This window comes from Apteryx mantelli, chromosome 5, assembly GCF_036417845.1.
Source record: "Apteryx mantelli isolate bAptMan1 chromosome 5, bAptMan1.hap1, whole genome shotgun sequence".
Classification (NCBI taxonomy): domain Eukaryota; kingdom Metazoa; phylum Chordata; class Aves; order Apterygiformes; family Apterygidae; genus Apteryx; species Apteryx mantelli.
This window is the reverse complement of record NC_089982.1, coordinates 78,216,644-78,237,783: the sequence shown is the minus strand read 5'-3', so window position 1 is coordinate 78,237,783 and position 21,140 is coordinate 78,216,644.

The following is a 21,140-nucleotide window of genomic DNA, read 5'->3' as shown; positions in this document are numbered from 1 at the left end:
GCTTACTTTTGTTTGTGTGAGATAAAGGGTAATTTTACCCTGAAAAGGGGCTGTTTAGGATGGCATTTTCTTATTCAGTGGCTGTGCTCCCTCTTCATATCAGATCTGCTAATGTTAGGGGAGACAAGTAAAATTGTGCTACTTCAGGGCTTTGACCACTGGCTAGCTAACAGTGGCAGATAAGCTGGGTGGTTCATTATCATTCAGTTTGATTCATTACCACTCTCTACATGGCTCTTCTGGCCTGCATCTCAGCCCTCCCAGAAGAAGTGCATGGATCAGAGGAGCCATCAGGCCTGGGAAGTTACTTGACTGGTCTGGGCCGTGTCTGGTGGCCAGTCAGGCAGCTTTCCTGTGCAACCAGCAGCCTGCAGAACCAGTAGAGCTTGCAAGAGCAGAAGTGGGTCCTCCCACCTCCACACAGTCACTAGAATGATTAACTGTCCTCACGCACATGAGAAGTGGAGAGGGGGCAGCCAGGGCAAGGAAGCGCAGCACCTCTGCCCTTTGAGAGGGACCCCAAGTCCCCACAGCCTATCCCAAGCTGACAGCATCTGTCAGAAATCTTGCCTCACAGAGGTCTGCAGAGACAGATCCACTTATGGCAGAAACCCTAACATCCCACTCCGCCTGTGAGTAATCCACATTAAATAACCAGGTTGCTTTCTGCAACTGTTGTGATATCAATTATCTCCAGCCTGTTTACCTTGGAAGTGCTTTGGCATAGGGACTACTTCTCTTTTGCTTGTACTATGTCTGCCACGCTGGACTCCAGCTGCTGGTTAGGCCTGAAGCTCTCCTGTAACACAAATACATACCTAGGGCAGCAGTGCATATGCATAAGGTGCACCAGTTACACTGCTACAAATGCACTCTAGGGTTGCATAGGGCAAAGTAACGTCATTTGCCTGGTGTAGTTATTTCCAGTGGAGATATGAGCCAGAAAGTGCTTGGCTTGACTTGTTTTCCAGTCTGAATTTACAGGCCTGGCAGATAAAAATAAACACTATAAAAAAATGTTTATTGATTAAACTGAATTTAGAAAGGATTGAAAAGCAATAAATGCGCCCTCCCACAGTGCTGTTTGGACGAAGTAACTTTTCAGAGGCACATTAAGTTATCATTCAAAGGTTCTCCATATTTATCTAAGTACTAACATGGCCATTAACATCCCCACAGTTAAACAGCTTCTTGCACATCACCTTACAGCATCCTGGAGAGACAAGGGAGAGCAGTGATGCCCATCATACAGGTGCTGCTCTCTGGCTCAGGGAACTGCAGGGCCGGGCTCTGAAGTGCATTGCAACTTCCAGCTCCAGGCAAGGAATTTGTGAGAGAGTCAGATGTACAAGATTGGGGAAGGTCTAAATGCTGAGGTTGGGATTCACAATGACTCCTAAGCCAGCCAGTAAAAATGCCAGCGCCAGGAATGTATCTGAACTCTCTTGGCACTCACCTGAGCTGGGGACTCTTCCCATGGCTGCTATTAAGCAACTATGTGAAACTGGGATTCAGTCTGAAACGTTTTCTTAAACTGTGCTGGGATTCAGAGCCGCCTGCTGTTTTTCCTCCTAAAACATGGAGTAGGTAGGTAGCGCTGGTGCTTATGTGCTTTCTTGAGGAGGGATGTTTTCTGTGGCTCAGATTTCAAAGACATATGGGCACATAATAACCCTGGATCTGGGGTGATTGATCAAAGGTAATTGGCAGCAGAATGGAAAACTGATCATAGCCCCAACTTTCTGTCTTCATCATAAAGTCCATTCCATGTAGGCCTTTAAAATTCAGCTGGAATATAAATATAGCTATACTGTATTCACTTTGTGTTTAGTCCTCATGGGGCAAAGACATGATGGTATAAGATGTAAAATGCAATGTAAAAATGATAGAAATCTTAGTAAAACACACCTTTTCAAGTAAGTTTTTCAGATCTCCATGAATTTATCCAAACATTAATTTTGTAGTCAGCCACAGACTAATGCTTTTATTAGCCACAGAAATTTACCTAGCCATTCATGATCTGATTTTCAAGACTTTTGATTTCCACAGAGTTCACTGGGAGTTTTGAAAAATCAGAGCTTTAGAAAAGTCAGAATATCTGATCCTAAACATCTTCACATATATTTCCTTTCTTCTATTCTAGCTTTCATCATATAAGAACCTGAGCCCATTCATTCAAAATCCTTTCATGGTTGGAACATCAGATGTACAGTAAGGATAAAGTTGCATTTTGATAAACTTTCACTTCAAAATTAAAACATCGGTGAATATACAGTGCTTAAACATACTATAACTTCAGCCAAGAAGGCAGGCAAAATGTCACTGTATTTGTGATTGGGAGAAATTCCCCAAAACAAGGAAAGAAGAAAAGAAACAAGCAACATCATGTAAAACCTTTTTCCCTTTCCTGTATATATTCAATATGTTCCTAAAAATAAATTTGCCTTAGTGACATAAGGGATTGCACTTAGATAAAATTGACAGAGGCAGTTACTTAATAATTAGGCATTATAAAATCAGACAAAGCAGAATATGAATGCTATGTATGTGTTTATTATAGTCAACCCCTCCATATTACTTTTCATATGATGACCTAGAAGCAGTGCTCACCTCCAGCTATGTCTGCCTATCTGTTATGTTCAGGAAAGCCTTGAAAAGACTCTTGCTTGTAAAGATATGAGTGCTCTGAAAACATCCCAACTCATAGTATTTTAGAGTCTGAGCTCAGGATCATTAATATTCTTTTTTGATGCTAGAGGGAAAAACAGACATTTCTTTGAAAGATAACATCTGGAGTGATATTGTAGCCATCGAGGCCCAGATTATCAAAGCAGTTGGATCAGGAGGACCGAAGAAGGGTTGGGTTTTCTAGAGGGCTTGAAATCCTGTGGCTCCTGATAGGATAACTCTTGTAGCAACATTTTGTCTCAGCTCCTTGAAATGTGGCTGTTCACTCTGAGGTCTAAAGAAGAGCTGAGAACATCTATAAGGGAACTTACTTGCATGCTATACGTCATGACATGAGCATGTCTCAGGATTCTAGCTGCAGGGTGGTTTTACAACAAGGCTGGGAGTAGGAGCTAAACGGGAAGGAAAATGCTTTCCAACCTGTATGCAGCATCAAAAAGACAGCTGAGCAAGACTTGAACAAGATCCCAGGTGTTAGGAGGCTATGCGACCAGCTGGGACAGGAGACAGTTACAGAAGCGGGCAGGAGTCCCTGTAAGGGGCAATGCATGCTGCTCCTCTGCAATGGTAAGGAGCCCTTGGATGTCACGCTTGGAAATCCACTCCCAGATGAGGGCAGGAAGAGATGAAAAATGAAGTCCATTTCCCTCTCATTCTCCCCAGCAATGCATACACTGTAGGAATTTGTCCAAGCCAGGGCAAAAGACTCAGGGTGGTGGCATTGCCACCTCCTGCCCCATGCCTTTGTCCCTCACAATTCCAGGACTTATCCTATGCTGTATAAGCTGTTCAACAGCAACTGCAAATCCTTATTGACAGCTGTGATGCATGAATAAAACAGCTGGGTAGTGATCTGGGAAATCTGTCTGTACAACTTAAAAATTCTGTTTGATGTCAAGGACTTGCTATATGGGTATCCTGGTTAAGTTACAAGCTGTCTTTTGAATGCAGGACTCATCTCACTCTTCTGTCTCTTTACATCTATTTTGGGACAAAATAGTGTCCAGAGGGGTGACATAGGGCCAGAATTTGATCATCACTGAACTTTAATATTCTTCTGTTTGGGTGGGAATATCCTTGGGCCAAAAAATAGGCCAGACCAAGCCATGTAGTCAGTGCAGGCAGGTTCATAACTAAGCAGCGTATTGCCTGGTCCTGCGTTCTTATTGGCTTTTGGGCATGTTAGTGGGTTTGCTGACACAGGAGCAGTGGAGGTGCAGGATGAGAGGAGGCCTGGAATCACTAATCCCAGCCCAAGGAGTAATTCGGTCTGGCAGGGGAAATGTCGCAAGGAGGATGTGTAAGCAATCACTGTTCTGACCCTTAGGTGCTTGTGCAGTCCGAGTGTTACATGTTTTCCCGTGTCATCACTCTTGAAAGTAAAAAATCTTAACCAGAATGCCAACAGTAGAGCTTGTAATCTATTGGGAAGTCTGGGGAATCTGGCCATAGTCACAGGGCCCAAAATAACGGTGGGGACAGAGGATATGCATTCCCTGTGGAGAATGTAACTAGGAACACGCCAATGGAGTCAACTCCTTGGCTATGGTGAGACCTGAAGTTTTCGGGCACAGGGGCCAAACACATGGGTCCAGTACAGGAGTTTGAGGCATGTGTGTCAGTAGGAGCTGCATCAGCACTGACAGGCTGCTACAAAATGAGGCAACAGCATCGTTTGTCCAGTTGCAGCTGGCCCACACATTTGAGACGTCTCAGCTTTGTGCTTCGTTTCATCTGACAACAGTAGTCTGGTGCATGTGGCTGGAGGCACAAACCGTCAAGGCAAGGACCAGGACCGCTCTGAGCTCTTGTGCCCATGCAATATTAGGTAGGACTTTCTGCTGGTGGCTGAAAGTTGCCATGAATGCCAAGCCAGTACGTCCGTGTATCAGGCCCAGTGCAGCATGGAGCCTCACTCTTCTTCCTACAATCCAAAACAACAACAAAAAGCAGCTGCTTTGCTTCAGAGATAACTCCAAGTATCCAGCTTCAGACAGCTCCAGAAATGTAAGATGATTTGGGATCAGCTTCCTAGCGTGAATATTCCTCACTCAGTGATGCCAAGAATCAAACCAGCACGTCTGCAATTAAACAGATCTAACAAAGACCGCTCCTGGCAATGCTCTGCTGTCACACCAGCACCAGATTTCTCTTTCATTATGTTCAAATCAGTCTCATTAGTTCAGTCAGACTTCATTTTTTCAGTGCTTGGGGCCTTCTTGAAGTAAGACACATTAACTTCATATTGATTTATAGCCCATGGGTTGGTTTGACTGGTTTGTAAACTGAACTCCTACACAATTTTCCTTCCTTATGGCTGTATTTTCTGTCCTCTTCCCTCCCAGAGCCTTCTGTCTGATCAGCCCATGTGCTGTGTAGGCTAGTTAAAGATTAACACAGCCAAACTGTGGTAGTGGAAATCTTGAACATGCAGAGAAACATAGAAAACAATTTTGCAAAACAAGTTACACAAGCACCTAATGAAAAAGGTTCACTTGCAACAATTTTTTTTTATTATTATTAGAGAGGGGAGCAAAATTTATGGCTATTTGCAGTTCTACCTTCTTATAGTGAGTCTTAATCCTAAAGTTCATGTTAAGAGAGAAGAATTTGGTTGTTTTGCAAGAAAATAGGGGTCTGGAAACTTGTGCTTCTGCTTAGGCTTCCCAAGTGACCTTGGTAATTCGCTTAATGTCTTTCTGTTTCAGAGGTACTTGGGATGTTGGGGTGTCCTGTGTCTTGTTGTAGTAGATGGGGAGCTCCGAAATGCAATCATCTTATTAAATGGGTATATGGCTTGACTCTGGTGGAGAGGGGTCCATGGACAGGCTTACACATGGCATCCCTGTGGCCCATGCTCCTTGTGACCACACTGCTGCTCTAGCTGGTTTCTCCCTTGTATGCATGGGTCCAGCACCATTCTTGGGGCCCCGGCCAAACTCAGGAAGCCCACCTATCCCATAATCCCTTGCTGCAGCTGACATGGGGCTAGGAAAGAAGCTGTAGCCTTATGATGTAGCAGCAATGATTTATTCAATGCAAGATTAGAGACAGAGTGTATATACAGAAGTGCTAATAAATATGGATTCAGACTAAAGAGATACAAATAAAATAGAGTATAATATTCTAGATCCTACAGAGCAGTCTGACGGCTGACTGGTCTTGCTCCAACAATGTCCTGTATGCGGAGGGGAATATTTGAATGTCCGTGAGATGTTCCCTCCCAGTTTGACTTCCCAGAGCCAAGTCCCAGTACTCAGCATTTGATGTTTACTTTTTCACCCCATAGGAGAGTCAGCATTTGTTTCTCTGGGCCTTAGAGAATCAATCCCAAGTGTTCAGAGCAAAATTCCCCTTGAGGAAAACCTATGCTAAGCTAAGGTTCTTGGTAAGGCTCCCAAATTTTCTTGTAGGCTACAAGCCTGTAATGATTGTTAACAGAGGCAATTGGGCAACACTGCTACACAACCTGGGAAAAATCCATGCCTTCCCAGAGTTAAACCTCACCATCAAGGAGATGCATCTGCCTCACCAGGGCTCCCTGTATTGTACTGGAACGGACATTAGAAAGCTTGGGTGGAAATGTCAAAGATATTTAAAACAATATTTTTTCAGGTATTCTGCATTTTATTGTCTTGCCATGATAACATATTTGTGGTTTTTCTCTGTGGTTTTCTTTTCCTCTTTTTCAATCATAAATATGTTTCATAGACATTCCTAGACTAAAATGATATTATTGGGGTAAAGTTTTAGTGCTACTAACCTCAAAGCAAACATGGCCTGATAGGATGTCATGTTGAATCATAGGAGTCTTTTTCAAGACAGCCTTGCAAGTATTTAGTCTGGATTTGTTTTATTTCTGTCTGCCTGCTCGAATATCTGTGTCAAGAATTCCCACCGATATCAGAATCCAAATCCACATTCATTCTCCAAACTGTTGAGCTGTCTAAGGAGTAGCTGTACTTTCCATGGGGCTGGGGTTTCTGCTCACATCTACTGCACTAAAACTCTTCCTCCCTTCCCCTTGGAGAGAGTGGAGCACTTGGGGACAAGGCTAGGTCTATGGCTTTTTGCCCTACGATGGCGCTGCCAAGGCTGGGAAAAGCACCCTTGGGGGAGCCTAGGTTTGGAGGTAGTTGGTATCCTGTTGCCATTCAGTCAGGGCTGGGAGGATGGAGGGAGCTAGTGGCACAACACACTGGTCAAGGGAAACAGGGAAAAGTAACTGCCCAACTTGAAGGGCAGTTGCTACAGTGATGGTCAGAGTTTTGACTGTTTGGACTGGATTTGCAATGTGGTGTTAGTTAGCTTCAACTATAAGTATGGGGAAAAAATATATGGGGAAAATCGCATAACTGCAGATCCAATGTAAGAGTTGCTGCAATTTCTACCTTTCATGCAAAGAAGTTCTCTCAGTGCTGGAGAGGACACAGGTAAGGGTAAAACACAGCACCTCCAGTTAGTCTCCTTCAGCTTCCTTGTCCGAGGCTGTGGTGGACTCAAATCAAAAGACAAGACAGGAAAAAGGAGCGAACCCAAATCTGGGGAGTCACCTACCCCGGACGCACTTGTCCTTCTGGTCATCTTGCCCCAGGATCTTTGCCATAGTCTCTCCGGGATCCCACTCAGGAGAAAATGAGTGGATTTTACTTGGATATCTGCTGCAAAGCCAAGCAGTTTTACTGGTGAGGTACGTTCAATTTAGGATTCTTCTGCAAATTCCCAGTCTATCATACCAGATGGGAACATGCCAGAAGATCTCATCTTCATAGCAATGGGGACAAACAATGCACTGCTATACATTGCATAAAAGGAGGGAGGGGCTGGGCAAGGATTTCAAATCCCAAGGGCATAGACCTCCGTGGAGCAAGTGTGGAATAGCAATATAGAGACTGTAGCACCTGACCAGATGAATTGCTTTAGCGTCATTTTGGGTAGTGTCAGTCACAAGCAAAGTGGTACAAATATTAAAATACTGGAGGAGACCTGCAGCTTTCCAAAGAAAAGCCCACAGCCATTTCTCTGACAGTGGCAGCACAAATACAAGTAGTTTTACTGCATGCCAATTTCTTCTTAAATCTCTTCCCTCTGGGAGCCGAGTGCTTAGAAAATATTTAGGGGAACTGGAAGCTTGCCAGCTGCTCAGCTAATGTAGGCCTCGAAGTCTCTGATGATGCTCCAAAGAATGTCAGGCTGCATTAACGGGCCAGGTACCTTCAGATGAGGCAGAAGATGATGTTTTGGCAAGGAAAATAGAAATCCCACCTGGCGCTTCTAGCGTAGGAGTTTTCATATGTATACTGCATGTCACAGATCTGGATAGGGGCATCTCTGGGACTCTGTAAATATTAAATTGAGTCTAAAAGCTTAGACAAGCAGTCAGTGCCTGCAGAGTGGGCAACTCTCCAGGAGGAGACAATGGCTGGCTTTTAACACATCCCGCTTTTTTATTTCCTTAAACAACTCAACTTGTGTAACCCCGCAGTGTGCTGCCAATTGCTCGTACTCAGCTCCCTGTTTATATCCATGTATCCACTGAGACTTTCCATTTGCATGAGTGGGAAATAGCCAGGGGCAGATTTCCTGTCTCTCCTTCTGCCCTGAGCATAGCTGCTTAGCTGGGTAAACTGAGATAATTAATAATATTGTATCTGCCCAGCTAATACCATATGAAGGGCCTTTGCTACTGCAAAGCTACTCCATTTCTTTTCAGGGCAAGATTTCAGCCAGGTTAGTTTGATTTTTCTCTGCAGCTTGCTGAGACGTAGTGGCAGGGTGGACTTCAGCATGGGCATAATACCCAGTAGCCTTGGTGTGGGAGAAAAAAATATTTCCAGTGTTTCATACTTGATAAGACTTGCTATCCTCATCACACGGCAGAGGTTGGTACCCTTTGACCCAGCATGGCCGTTACACAGGAAGTTTGGTCCTGCCATGTAAATATGAGAGATTATTTCCATAGTTATTCTTTACAATTCCCTCCAAAATATTCTCTGGTTGTTCAGCAGAAGCAGTAGAGGGTTGTTGGTGAGAGATGATTCAACTACACCTGCCACTGTCCCGAGACAAAAGAGCCACTCTGATTGCAGGAACAAATAGATAATTATGGGTTTGGTTGCGTTCCCATCTTTGTATCGGGGTATTTGTCATATTCATTGCTTATAATACTGTAGTGGACAATTCTGGTGGTAGATGATAAGCAGCTTCTAGAGAGTGAAATTCAGTCTTTTCAGTAAGGAAAACACGAGTTTTTGGTGCCACCCAAACATTGCAAGAGAACTAAAGAGTTGCCTCTCTGTTAGCACTCACCTTCTTCACAAGGTGGATTTTGTCAGAGTGAATTAACTTTTATTTGTCTGACTGGTGACAAACAAATCAACCCCCTGCTGCTAAATCTATTTTGTGCACTGTCCTTTGCAGGTGTCTGTATGGCCTCTATCTCTGTGTTACCTGTTAACATTTTCCTGCTCCTAGAGGGCAAGGTGTGCTCTTTTTCTCATTTTGCAGACAGAAACCCAAGGCACAAAGACCACAAAATCTAAATCCACAAAGTCACTGAGATACCTGACTTTTTGTGTGTGTGGATGCAGGCCTGAGTGCCTTGCCTGTAGTTGCAAAAGAAATCTGCAGGAAATGGAGCAACAGCAAATGTAGCACTTTATGCAGTGAGCACCCCTTTTCCTGACCACGAGGGTTCCCATTCCCTCGCTTCCCCAGGGAAAGTCTCAGTCTTCCCAGCTTCCAGCACAAGCACAGATACCAATACAAGCAAATGAAATCCAACCTTTTTCTGAGAAGGGTTTTACTCTTTCCGCTGACACCTATAGTTCTGAAGTTCAAGGACACCTCATAGTTTATGCATCAATATACATTTTAAACTACCTATGTTTTGACACACTTCACACTTTGTCCCCTTACTGCTGTCAGCTTGCAATCACTGCACGTGACTTCCCTGTCCTTGCTGCCACCTTTGACAACGGAAACAACTTTCAGTGTTTCAGCATTGCTGCTTACCTCTAAAAGGACAATGTTACCTTAGATTTAAAAGGACTGCACATCCCCGAATGTTTTCCACAGTTAACAACAAAAGAGAAAATACCTATTTTCAAACAAATGCCCCACTGCTATATTGAGGTTTTGAGGAACTGAAGGTGAGGTAAACTGGAAACAAAAATGAACCTGACTCATTGATTTTTATTCTCTACATATTAAATCAAAATCCAGTCCAGGACTTAAACATCTGCCATCACTGCTGTATTTGGAAATTTAAATGTAACCATAGATAATCTGGGCTGGGAAGTGCTTCCTGCAATGCAAAGTGGCACTAAGTTCGGGGTTTAAGGATGCATTTGTTTGTGCCAGGAGCATGCCAATGGCTGAGTGACTCTCTACCTCTCCTAATACAAAGACATAAATTATTCCTCAGGACATTTAAATAAAAATAAACAACTGATGATCAGCTCAGAATAATGCTTTGAAGCACTGCCATCTCGTGGTACTTCGCAGATACTGTGTCACAGTGCCACATGCAAGTGCACAGGATCAAAATCCTTCTCTCAGGAGGACCATTGCCATCGATGGGCCCAGCAGATCTTGTCCTCAGCTTTAGGAGGGTCAGGCACCATATGCACTGTGTATGGAGGAACAGAGCATTGCATATGGAGATCAAGGGTTATTTATTCACCCTCCATTCACTGTTTCTAAGGGACGATTTCTAAGGCGTTCTGCCCCTCTTAGTCCAGGTGAGATTTTGTCTTCAATGCATCCCTCAATTTCATACTGTTGTAAGGGCATCCCTTGATCCCTTGCACAGAGACCTGCTGGGCCTTAATTATCTACCTCACAGTGATTTTTTAATCTCATGGCCATTTTACAGCAGTTCAGCTTTATTAGTCCTAAAAATCAGTCTCATCTCTAGCCTGTGACTTTTGTTTTAGTGAAAGTCACTGGGAATGAATCACTTAGCACTTCCTGATGTGGTCCAAAGTCTTTGTTTCATACATTTCTGATGAGGGTTGAAGCTTGCTGGCTTCTCTCTATGCTGGTGTGTTTTTAATTAGCAGGTTAGGGCCTGTGCTGTTACAGCTATGGAAGGTGATCTCCTTGGCACACTTATTTGTGTGTGTGTATTGGTGTTGATGTCTGTGCAGAGAGCCGTGACATGTTGTCCAGGCAACAGCAAGGAGCGGAAAGCACACAGAGAGCATTTGGGAAGAGGTTTGCTGGATGCTCCAGGACAAGATGCCAGGATACCTAAGTGGAAAGGCAGTATGCCTTTAGGAAGAGGACAGGGAGCTGATGATGGAAAAATTGCTGCTTTCTGTTGAATTAACTCCAGAATATGCCACAAGGACAGTTGTTTTCACTGTTCACAAAATCCATGCAGAGCAGTCAGGAGAACTGTAGCCTATCGAAATACCTTTCCAAGTGGACTACCCCATGGTATGTTATGTATAATTTCCCTTTTTCTCTGGTCCTACTATGGGGATAATCCAATGTCCAGGAGATGGTAACACATTTATCCTTCTTAATCATAACACAATTGCAATGCGTTGGGGCCCAATCCTACAAAGGGCTGAGCATCTCTTGAAACCTGCAGACTACCTTCAGCTATACCCTTGTCATTAACTGGAGTCAGGCAGGCTCAGGACTTCCTGGGAGCATCTTAGCAAGGACTGGGACAAAGTCATGGAATCCTTTGGCACTGTGCAGACCAGAAGGGCACAGAGGAGCTCTATAGGGAACTGTGTGCCCCAGCCAAAATCTGTGCAGAGTTTGACACTTTTGCTTACGGCATGTACAGGGGATGTTGTCATTATTTATCGATCGGTTATTTATGTTGCAGTAGCGTTTTGGCCAGGAATCTTTAGGCCACATGCAGCAGGTGCTGTACAAAAACAGAACAAGAAGGCTGTCCTTTCTCTAAAGCAGCTCACAGTCAGAAAGCAAGACAAGAAACAATAAATGAGTACTACAAGCAGAGGAGCTTCAGTTGTAAAATTTGTTGACTCTCTCACCTTTTTTTTACTTCCTACCTAGATTTTCTGCAAAGCCAGAGATGTGTCTGTTGCTTCTGATTTGCTAGATCTGTTAGACAAAGTTCCTGACCTAAAACCCATGGAAAGAAATGGAGGTGTTTTTGCTGGCTTCAGTGGACCTTGGACGCGCCAAAAGTCTTAAACACAGAATACTTTAGTGGAAATGAGATATTATGTTTCCAGTCAAACTTTTATCAGGCTAAAGTCCATGCCTCATAAGATTTATTCAGGGACTTCCTTATTTACTAGTACTATTCATATCAGTTAAAAGTATCTTTTCAGGGCAGATATGAAGGAAAAATCTTTCTCCCACTTTTTCTTCCTCAATTAAATGTAGTGCAAAATCAACCCCTGGATCCTAATGTTGGGACTGTTTTCAACTTGAATCAAAATATTTCAGGTTCCAGCCTGTGCCTTTTTCACCAACCCTAGTTAAAATGCAAATCATTTTTTCTCAGTAATGTCACCACTCTCACAGATATTTCACATGAGGAGCTTTGAAGAATCCTTTTCTCCAGCAATTGTACGTTCTGAGCAAAAAATACCTGGCCACTTCCTCAGATGACATGGGTTTGTGCAACAGCTCTAGCTGAGGATACAAACAGTATTTGGATACTTGTATCTAATATTTCCATGTACAGTCATAAGGGTAGAAACAAAAATATTCATAGATCTTACATCTTTCTTTCCAAAGTCTGTCCCCATATATTTTGCTGCAGAACTACTCTGTGCTCTTAGATTAAAAGATAATCAAAGCTGCTTTACACAAGTTCTTCCTGTTGTTTGCTTTTGTTGTCCCAGATGTTTGAATGAACAGTGACTCTAATTAAAAGAGCAAGTATCCCACTAATAACTATCTGCTTGCCTATCCCCTCCATTGCTTACTTAAGTCCATGCTCATCACAGTTAGAAAGCAGCTTTGATGGTGATAAGAAGTAGCAGTAATCCTGCTCACTACTGCCACTCTTCATGCAGGGAGTCTGAACAGACCAGGCATCTTGGAACAAAGCTGCCATCTTGGCATCAAAAAAAAAAAGGAAGCAATGACACAAAAATGACTGGGGGGTTTTTTAGAGAAAAAAGTTCCATCTTCAAGTCTTTTCCATAAGTGGAATAACCTATAGGAGAAGGGGATGAATCTAACAGGGACCTTCTATGAGCATCAGACCAGTTGAGGTTCAGATACATCAGCAAAGTGTGAATAGTGGGAAACTCTGAGCAACATAAGTCTTCAGCAAATGCTGCATCTCCTTGGAAAGAGAAAAGATCTCTCTCTTTTGGTTACAAGGAGGCAGAAAGTCTCTCCGCCAGCACTTTGGTACTGCTAGGGCCAGAAGATGGTTGTGATCATTGAACAAGTCTTAAGTAATAGGACAAACAGCTGGGAGTTTTTATTTAACACTTTACTGGCTCCAGCCAAAGGCCTGATTTGCCTTGCTCACAGAGTCATTATTAGGACAAACATTTTCCCAGGCACTCTGCATTCGGTTCAGTCTTCACAGGAGCAAGGGCAAAACGCCAAAGCCAAGCAGTTTGTGACATTTGGCAGGAGAGGCTGTTTAAGTAATTGATGGGAATACCTGGAAAAAGAGCACAGGAAGGGAGATGGAAGCTCATGATCCAGAGAGAACGACAATACCTTCACATATGTGTAGGAGTTCATGCCCCTTTCTTTTGAAGGTGATAGTGGAAGGCAGGGACACAGATCTGGCCCAGCAGGACTGTTTTTATATTCCTCAGACTGTGGATCAGACCCTCAGCTGGGGTGCAATTCAGCTGGGAAATGAGATACCTAGATTTAGGCGTCCATGTGTACATTAGTGGAAATCTACTTCATATGGTCAGTGGAGTTCAAAGAGCCATTTGGTTCTCCACAGCAGGAGAGCAGATCAGCTCTCTGGACTCCGCCAGTACTGCCTGCATGTCCACAAATTGAAATGGAAACTTAGATGCACACCTGTAGACACCTAAATGTAGGTGTCTTATTCTGTGACCTGACTGTCAACTGCACAGCTGAACCAAAGCCATCAGAGCTACACCAGTTGGCAGAACCTATAAATCTGGCCGTAATATTTTCCAAGCTTCGGGCATATATATGTCCTTATTTACATTAGCCAAAGTTAATGGGCAGATTTTGCTAACAAATTCACTGCTGGCAGCAGGACAGAAGTGAAGGTATTTTACAGCACTCCATACAAATAGATTGCAAACTAATTTGTGCAATATTAAATTCAGGGGCTGATGTCTGGAATATTTGATGTAGTTAACGATGCTTCTTTGACCTCCTTTGTGCTTCTGTGGTTTGGCTAAAGTTTTCATACATCTGGAATTTGGCTTTTTCATGAAATGTTAAATAAAGGCAAAGTTGTCATCACATATATGAGAAAATACAGAGCTTTGTATGTTGCCTTTGCAAATTCACCTTCACTGAGCCTGTTCTTTTGAATAAAATGCCACATTTTAAAGATTTGGTTGGATAAAACAGAACTTTGCCAGTTACGTGGAATGAAACATTTTACTTGCTGCAGGCTGAGGCAATGAGTTTCATTTTGCTGTGCACATGCACACAACACCTTGAATGAGCTCAGTTTGCCTGCAAAGCCTTCCTGCAGGGCTGTGCAATAGTATGGCAAGTAACAGATTAAACCTGCTTATAGCAGGATCTTTTCTGAAAAAATGTCCAACCAGTGTCTCCTTTTAGTCAGTACAGAAGATGCTGCCAGTGCTCTAGGTGAGATTGCCAAATTTTATCCTTGATACATGGTAACTCAGCATTATCTTGTGTCCTTCTCTCCCTGCCTCTTGGGGTAAACAGGCAGGTTGTGGATTCACACACAACCTACCTGTGCCATGGCAGGCTGAGAAACAGTCAACTGCAGGCAATGCCTTGAGGAAGAAGAGCTCTGAAGGGGAAGCATATGTTAAAAAAATGCTAAAAACCTGCCTTTTGAAGGAGTTACCTCAGAGTCTGAAGAAATAAAGAAAAATTGCCATTATCTCCCACAACTTCTACACAATTTCCACAACAAAACAAACAGACTGTATTAAGTAATCTCCTGAGGTAATCCATTGATCTTGTTTTCTGAAAGAGCTTTTATAGTCCTTTCACTGTGTTTTCTGGAACATGGTTATATGACTTGAAAATTTATTCACCTCTGCTTTTACCCAAGTCATTTTAGAATTCATTTCTAGTATTTTTTTTCCTTGCACATATCACGGATTTTTCTCCTTCCCTGATTCATTATATAGTATGCTTTTGATGTACTTATACAAAAGGGTTACTAGTAGCTATTTTTTCTTTCCACCTCTTCCTTTTATCAGACATTTTGTTCAGTGACTCAGGATTTATATCAGCTATAACAGTTCATTTCAGTTCTTGGAAGAATGTGGGGGGAATTGTGTTTGGCTCTTTGAAGGTTAGTTGCTTAGCTACCCCGCTTGGTCTAGGGACATCTCATCTTTTCTTCTCTCTATATTTAGCATGTCCACTGTAGTCTGAACTTTCTTGTGTGTCTCCTTTCATCCAATACCTTAGCAAGCTTTTATAAGACTCCATAAGGTTTTTTTCCAGTTAGCTCCATGGGAAACTGTGACAGCACATTTTCTTAGTTAGTGCTTTATTGTTCCAGTTGCTGCTCCTCAGAAGCTGCTGCTTTGAATGGACTTCTGTGATTTCATAGTACCATTGTGTGGTTATATTTCCTTAAGGAACTGTCAAGATTCCTAGTCATACTGGCCAATTTAGACTTGGTAGGTCAGTTCAAATCTGGCCTGAGTATAAACAACTCCATGACTTCACACGTAAACACAGAGTGGGTTTTAAGGATTTCAGAAATAGCTGATGTTCTGTATCTGTCACTAAACTCTACATTGTTTTAGGAAACAAATATCATAATTCTAAGGGTACAAGCCTGTAAATACATTCAACAGGTCATAGCATCCTGGGTCAGCCATGTAATCTCTCACCTAATTAGGACATAATCAACAAGTGACCACCCTTCAAAAACAGCAAAACACAAATTGCTGGATTCAAAATACCCTGAGCTGCCTTTGGCCTGCACATTCCCCACTCCTGCTCCCCTGCTGGCTTCACAAAGACAAAGATTTGGAAATATCCATTGCAGCCTTGGAGGAGTTTTCAGTGGGGAAGTGTAACCCTTCCTCCGGGCTGCAGCTGGCAGCAGTGGGGATTGGCCCACTCTTGTAGGGCTCCATGCTCAACCCCATGTCAACCGTGGCCACATCCTCCACTGTGGGAACATGAATTGGACAGTGAGCACTCTGCCAGCTAATCTTCCCTACTCACAAGTGATGGGCTGAACAAATGGGCCTAACAAAATGCTGTTGTATTGGAGTGGGGATGGTGAAAGGGGAGTGAGAGAGAGAAAAGGAGAAATAGCAAGTAGGACTAGCTGCCAACAGGCACGTTTCCCTTCCCCAAAAGTACAAGAAAAATCATTTAGATGATCCTCTTTGGTGAGTAACTCCAATGCAGCAGCAGCTTCTCATTGGGGAGGACAGATGGAGAGCAACTGTTGACTCAAGCAGACCCAGAGTTTCCAGGCTTTGCCACCTATCCCAGAGCAGGCTGTGGGACAGGGATGCCCTACTGCTTCCCGCTAGCCTTTCCCAAAGCCACTCATTCAGAAGCCATTCCTTCCCTAGCCAATTCTGCCAGCCATTTTTTGCTGGCTGCTCCCACTACCTTCCCCTTCCCTCCACTGTCTGTTCCTACTCGTCATCATTTAGCGATCTCAACTCCATGGGGGCATCAAGAGTCACACAGGCTGTTTTCACTAGTAAGGCAAGCAGGACCAGGGCCTGTTCTCTAGCCCTGAGGGCAGGTGGCACAGTCAGCCTTCACCCATATGGTACAACTCTCTTCCCAACCCAAAAAGGGTAACCTTCTTGATACAGGCTATTGGGAAGAGGACCTGGCCAAAGCTTTTCCCTGAAGCGTGACCTGGGAGAGCCTGGCCATGGCTGGTTCAGGCAATGTGCTGCCAATTATACTGTACATGGCTGCAGGACAGTGCTTAAACTGTGTCATGGCACTCTTTAGTTTTTCACAGAGTCCTTGTCACCACAGGGGGGTCACATCTGCCCTGGCTGGCAGCTCCAGCAATGCTCCTTCCAATCCTCCCCATTTCAAGATCTCCACTATGTTCTTGGCTATTTATTCCCAACACATTCAGACCCGCTCTTTCAGTCTCCTTTGGTTTTACTCAGCCCAGATCTCTGAAAGGTCACCACAGGAAACTCATTTTTCTCATCACAAAATACATCTGAAATATAAATACAGTTAATGAAAAAGGCTGGGTTTTGCCTTGTTTCCAACCAGGCCAACGAGGTTTCAGAGTGTGACAGTGGCAAGTGATGCATACACTGCAGGTTCTCAGAAAGCAGGAAGGAAAGGGAAGGAACTGATCCACACAGATGGACTTAATGATTTTTAGTGGTGAAAAATACCACAACTCCACCAGCTGCAGTTGGCCAGCTTCACTCCCAGCAGCTGAGGGTCTAGCCCTCAGCCAGGCTTATTCCAACAAGCACAAGGCTATTACTACCAACCTTTCCTCCTGCCATTGCTCCATTTGGTCTATGGTGCTGGATACAAACCTGGATGCTGGAGGAATGGCTGCACTGGGAAAACTGGAGTGGGTGGAGGAACATTGTGAGGGGCCTTTAGGCTGTGCCCAGCATTAGATATTGCTCAGAGGCAGTTTCTGGTGTTAGCTCATGAATAAAAAAAGTGCTATGCACAGTCAAATGCTGGACACTGGGAGCTGTGGAGACAAGCCAAGCCAATTTTAATGAAAAAAGGGTTTCTCAGATATAATTCCTAACTGATGCATTACATGAAATGCTTCTGTTTCTCAGGTCCCCATGCACAGCACAGATCTGTAGCTGCTGAGATTCCGCTCTAGGACTCAGATTTTCATTAAACAAAGGAAAAAAAGATAAAATGTCTGGCCTTCATAGCTGTGAATAAAACCTTTCAAGCATGAACAGAATGTCAAGTCTTGCCTATGCACAGAAGTCTATTACTTTAACTACTTTAAAAGGCAGAACGGAGGAAATTAGTCTGGTATAAAGTTGTTTTATACTAGTGTAGCTAATCCCATATGGCAGGGAAACATACAGGCACAGCTTTCAGATACTTTTATCCTAACAGAAGACTTTGCATACAAGGGGGTGCCTTGGGGTCTGGGCTGACAAACAGGGACAATCTAGTTTGACACAAGTGATGCAGGTCCTGTACCTCATGGATGGATGTTGCAGCCACTCACCACATGCAGAGACCTGCATACATGCTCCTCTCACACAGGGTTTACACCAGACCAAAACATGGCTGTAACCTTGCTTTGAGCAAGGCCACTTTGCCCATATCAGAACAGATCAACTCTAGAAATGCCTGGCAGTGTCATAACATTGTTAGGACTTGCTTTGTCCTTTTTAACAACAAAAGCCCTCATGCAGACATACCTAGGGTGGCAGCTCAGCTCAGCTTTGAGCACTGTGGCTGGTTTGAGCACCATGGCAGATGGCAGAGCCTGGTTTATCCCACGTAACTGCTCTGTGCCAGCACCTGGAGCTCTGCCCAGAGGCCCTGGGCCCCAGGACTCTGCCTTTGGATCTGTGCTTCTTTTGCATACTCATCTTCCCAAATGGTCTCAAGCTGTAAGTGGAGATAGCTCGTATTAGTGCCCTAACCACCAATCAATGCACAGGGGTTATGGTATGGATTGTATTAGATTGTACATTACCAAATACCCAGGTTTGCTTCCGAATTTCAGCCCTGAGCTTTGAGGTCCTGCATTTGCCTTTGTCTGCCAGCATTACACCAAGGTTACTGGCGGAGCTGAAAGGCAGACGTATATTTGCAAGGACACCTGAAAAGTTCCTTACCACTTGGTTGTGATCAAGTTTCCAAAACAGGAAAGTTCGTTTTACAATGGGCCTCTTTTCAAATAAAATAGCTCCGGTGTGCCTCGTTCCCAGACCACTCCAGCAAAGTGGCTCCTCTTGTAGCATCCTGCAAGGATTTTCAAAGTGAGGAAAACTCGACGCTGTCTTCTTGGGAACTCTCAACAACTTCTTCCAGGCTGGGAGGGAACTTCCAGAAACTTGTGCTTACTTACTTAGTTGTGTTTTCCTTCCACCTTCCTACCTATAGTAATGTATGCATGTGTCTGTGTGTGTTTATTTGCACAGGTATAGCTCATGTTTGCATGTGCCAGTCTCTGGAGGTCCAATTTTTCTGCACTATTATTGGGGAAAAGATGCAGCAAATGTCTTCACTCTTTCTATCAAGGTCCTAGTGTGCTGTAGGTTGTAAAGATGTAGCCAGGGAAAATGGTAAACCTCCAAAATTTACTGAATAAAAATGGAGCTGGAAAAGCTGCAAAGACAAAGTAATATGAGCAAGATCATAGACTGGGTCAGTGGCAGAGCCAGGAGAGAGCTCACATCACCCGAATCTCTATTCCATTCCTCCCTTGCTGTGTCTTACAGGCTTTGTCCAGCCATGTGCTGAGTCTCAGAGTGGCAGCTCCTCTGGAAAAACGAAGCAGAGACCTGCCACTGCCTAGAGCCACACTGTTTCCAAGAAGCTGAGGGGACTTGTTTACACACTGCTGGGCAATAAATCTGGCTTTGTCTCCAATAAGAGCAGGTCCAAAGATAAGTTGGGAAAAGTCACTCTTTGAGGATAGGAAACATTCACATTCCTGAACTGCATCCAAGAGGCCTCTCAATCCCCAGGAAGCCAGTCAAGGGCAGTAGGTGGGGAAATAAGGACCATAAAACAGGGAATGCTTTCCTTAGAGTTTTTTTTTTGACCATAATGCCATCTTAATACAGACACACCTGTGTTTCCCAGCCACTGACAGGTTTCCCCATTACCTCTACATTTTTCCCTGCTATACTGCCTAGGAGAGTCTGCAGGTCTTGCCCCCTGTGCTGCTGGCGCTTCCCTCAGGAGAGCCAACCTTCTCTATTAATAACAAGCTAATGGACTCTCAGTGCTTTTCCCAGGTGTCATGCTTCGCTCAGGAGCTGAGATGCTGGGGCAGATGTGGCTTCCACTATTACTCACCCTGTCCTGGGCCAGCCAGGAACTGGCCTCTCATTCCCCAGTCCTTCTACCTCCTGTGAAAACAGGTACAACCAGGACTGGTCTAAAATCCATTGGCTGATCCCAGCCCCACAACAGTGGCAAATCCCAAGCAACAGCACTAGGTGGGATACGCCAGCAGGGATCTTCCTGAGGGATTCTCCTTGCCATGGCAAACCTTAGCAGGCTGAGCAGCCAACTTCGCACTTCCTTCTAGTATTACCACCTAGAGCCCAGCACATTCAGCAGCACAGCCAGGGACGTGAACAGTCCTTCCTCTCTCAGGGTTTTTCTGCTCTTGAACTTGCAGCACGTGTGTCCGCTCAGCAGTGGGTGAGAAACACAGAGGCAAGTGCCAACAAAAACAGGCCTGAAGAGACTGATTTCTATAGGAAATGCCAAAAGACTGAAAAGTATGTATTTCAGTTCATGAACTTCCGTGGGCAGGGGTAGGAATGCAACTCCCCTGCATATACTGCCAGGCATTGGAATTGGATAGGTTCAGCAATCAGAGAGGGCTGTAGAAATATCCAGAGCAGTATCATAAAAAGCAGAAGAGGTAAGTGTAGACTGCATTAATATCAAGGCGAGCCCTGGGCACAGGGCTGGGGCAGCCTAAGCAGCAGCCTCCCCAAGGAAAATGACATTGCTGGCTGGGCTGAGGTGTCAAAACCAGTCCTGGAGAAAGGCCTGACAGCTCAGCAGCCATGCTGCTCTGGGCTGATAGTTTTGGACTCCAGGAGAAGTGAGGGCTTTAGCCCAATGCTAGCTTTTGCTCTGTGACGCTGCCCCTACCAACACCTTTTCCCTTCCTTGTTTCATATGGATGATATGATGTTTTCTTTCACAGCCCCACAATGAGGGCTCTGGTTCCTTCTCGCTCCCAGGGCTGTAAGCTCTGCAGGGAGAGTCAGGTACCTACAGGTGGGAGGGTAGCCCAGAACAGGGCCCAGATTTGGGAAACCCACTTTCCAGTTTGTATTCAGTATAGAGACCTTTCTGGGTGAGATACTTCAAATGTCTCTCTATGGTGTTTCAAACTAATCTAGGTGTTATGTTGTACCATGGAAAATGCCATTAAACACAAGCAAACAAACCTTCACAGATCCACATGTTCACATTTGAGTAAATGAGGACCCCAGAAAGACAATAACATGACTGATATGTTGTGTGCAGGCAGTGGGAAGCATTAGAAACGTGTAAACTGCATGGCTCCAGCATTACTTTGCAAATCCCTTTTCAAAGTAGGATCAGTAGGACACAGCCACATCAGACACACATCATTTTCCTGTTCTCAA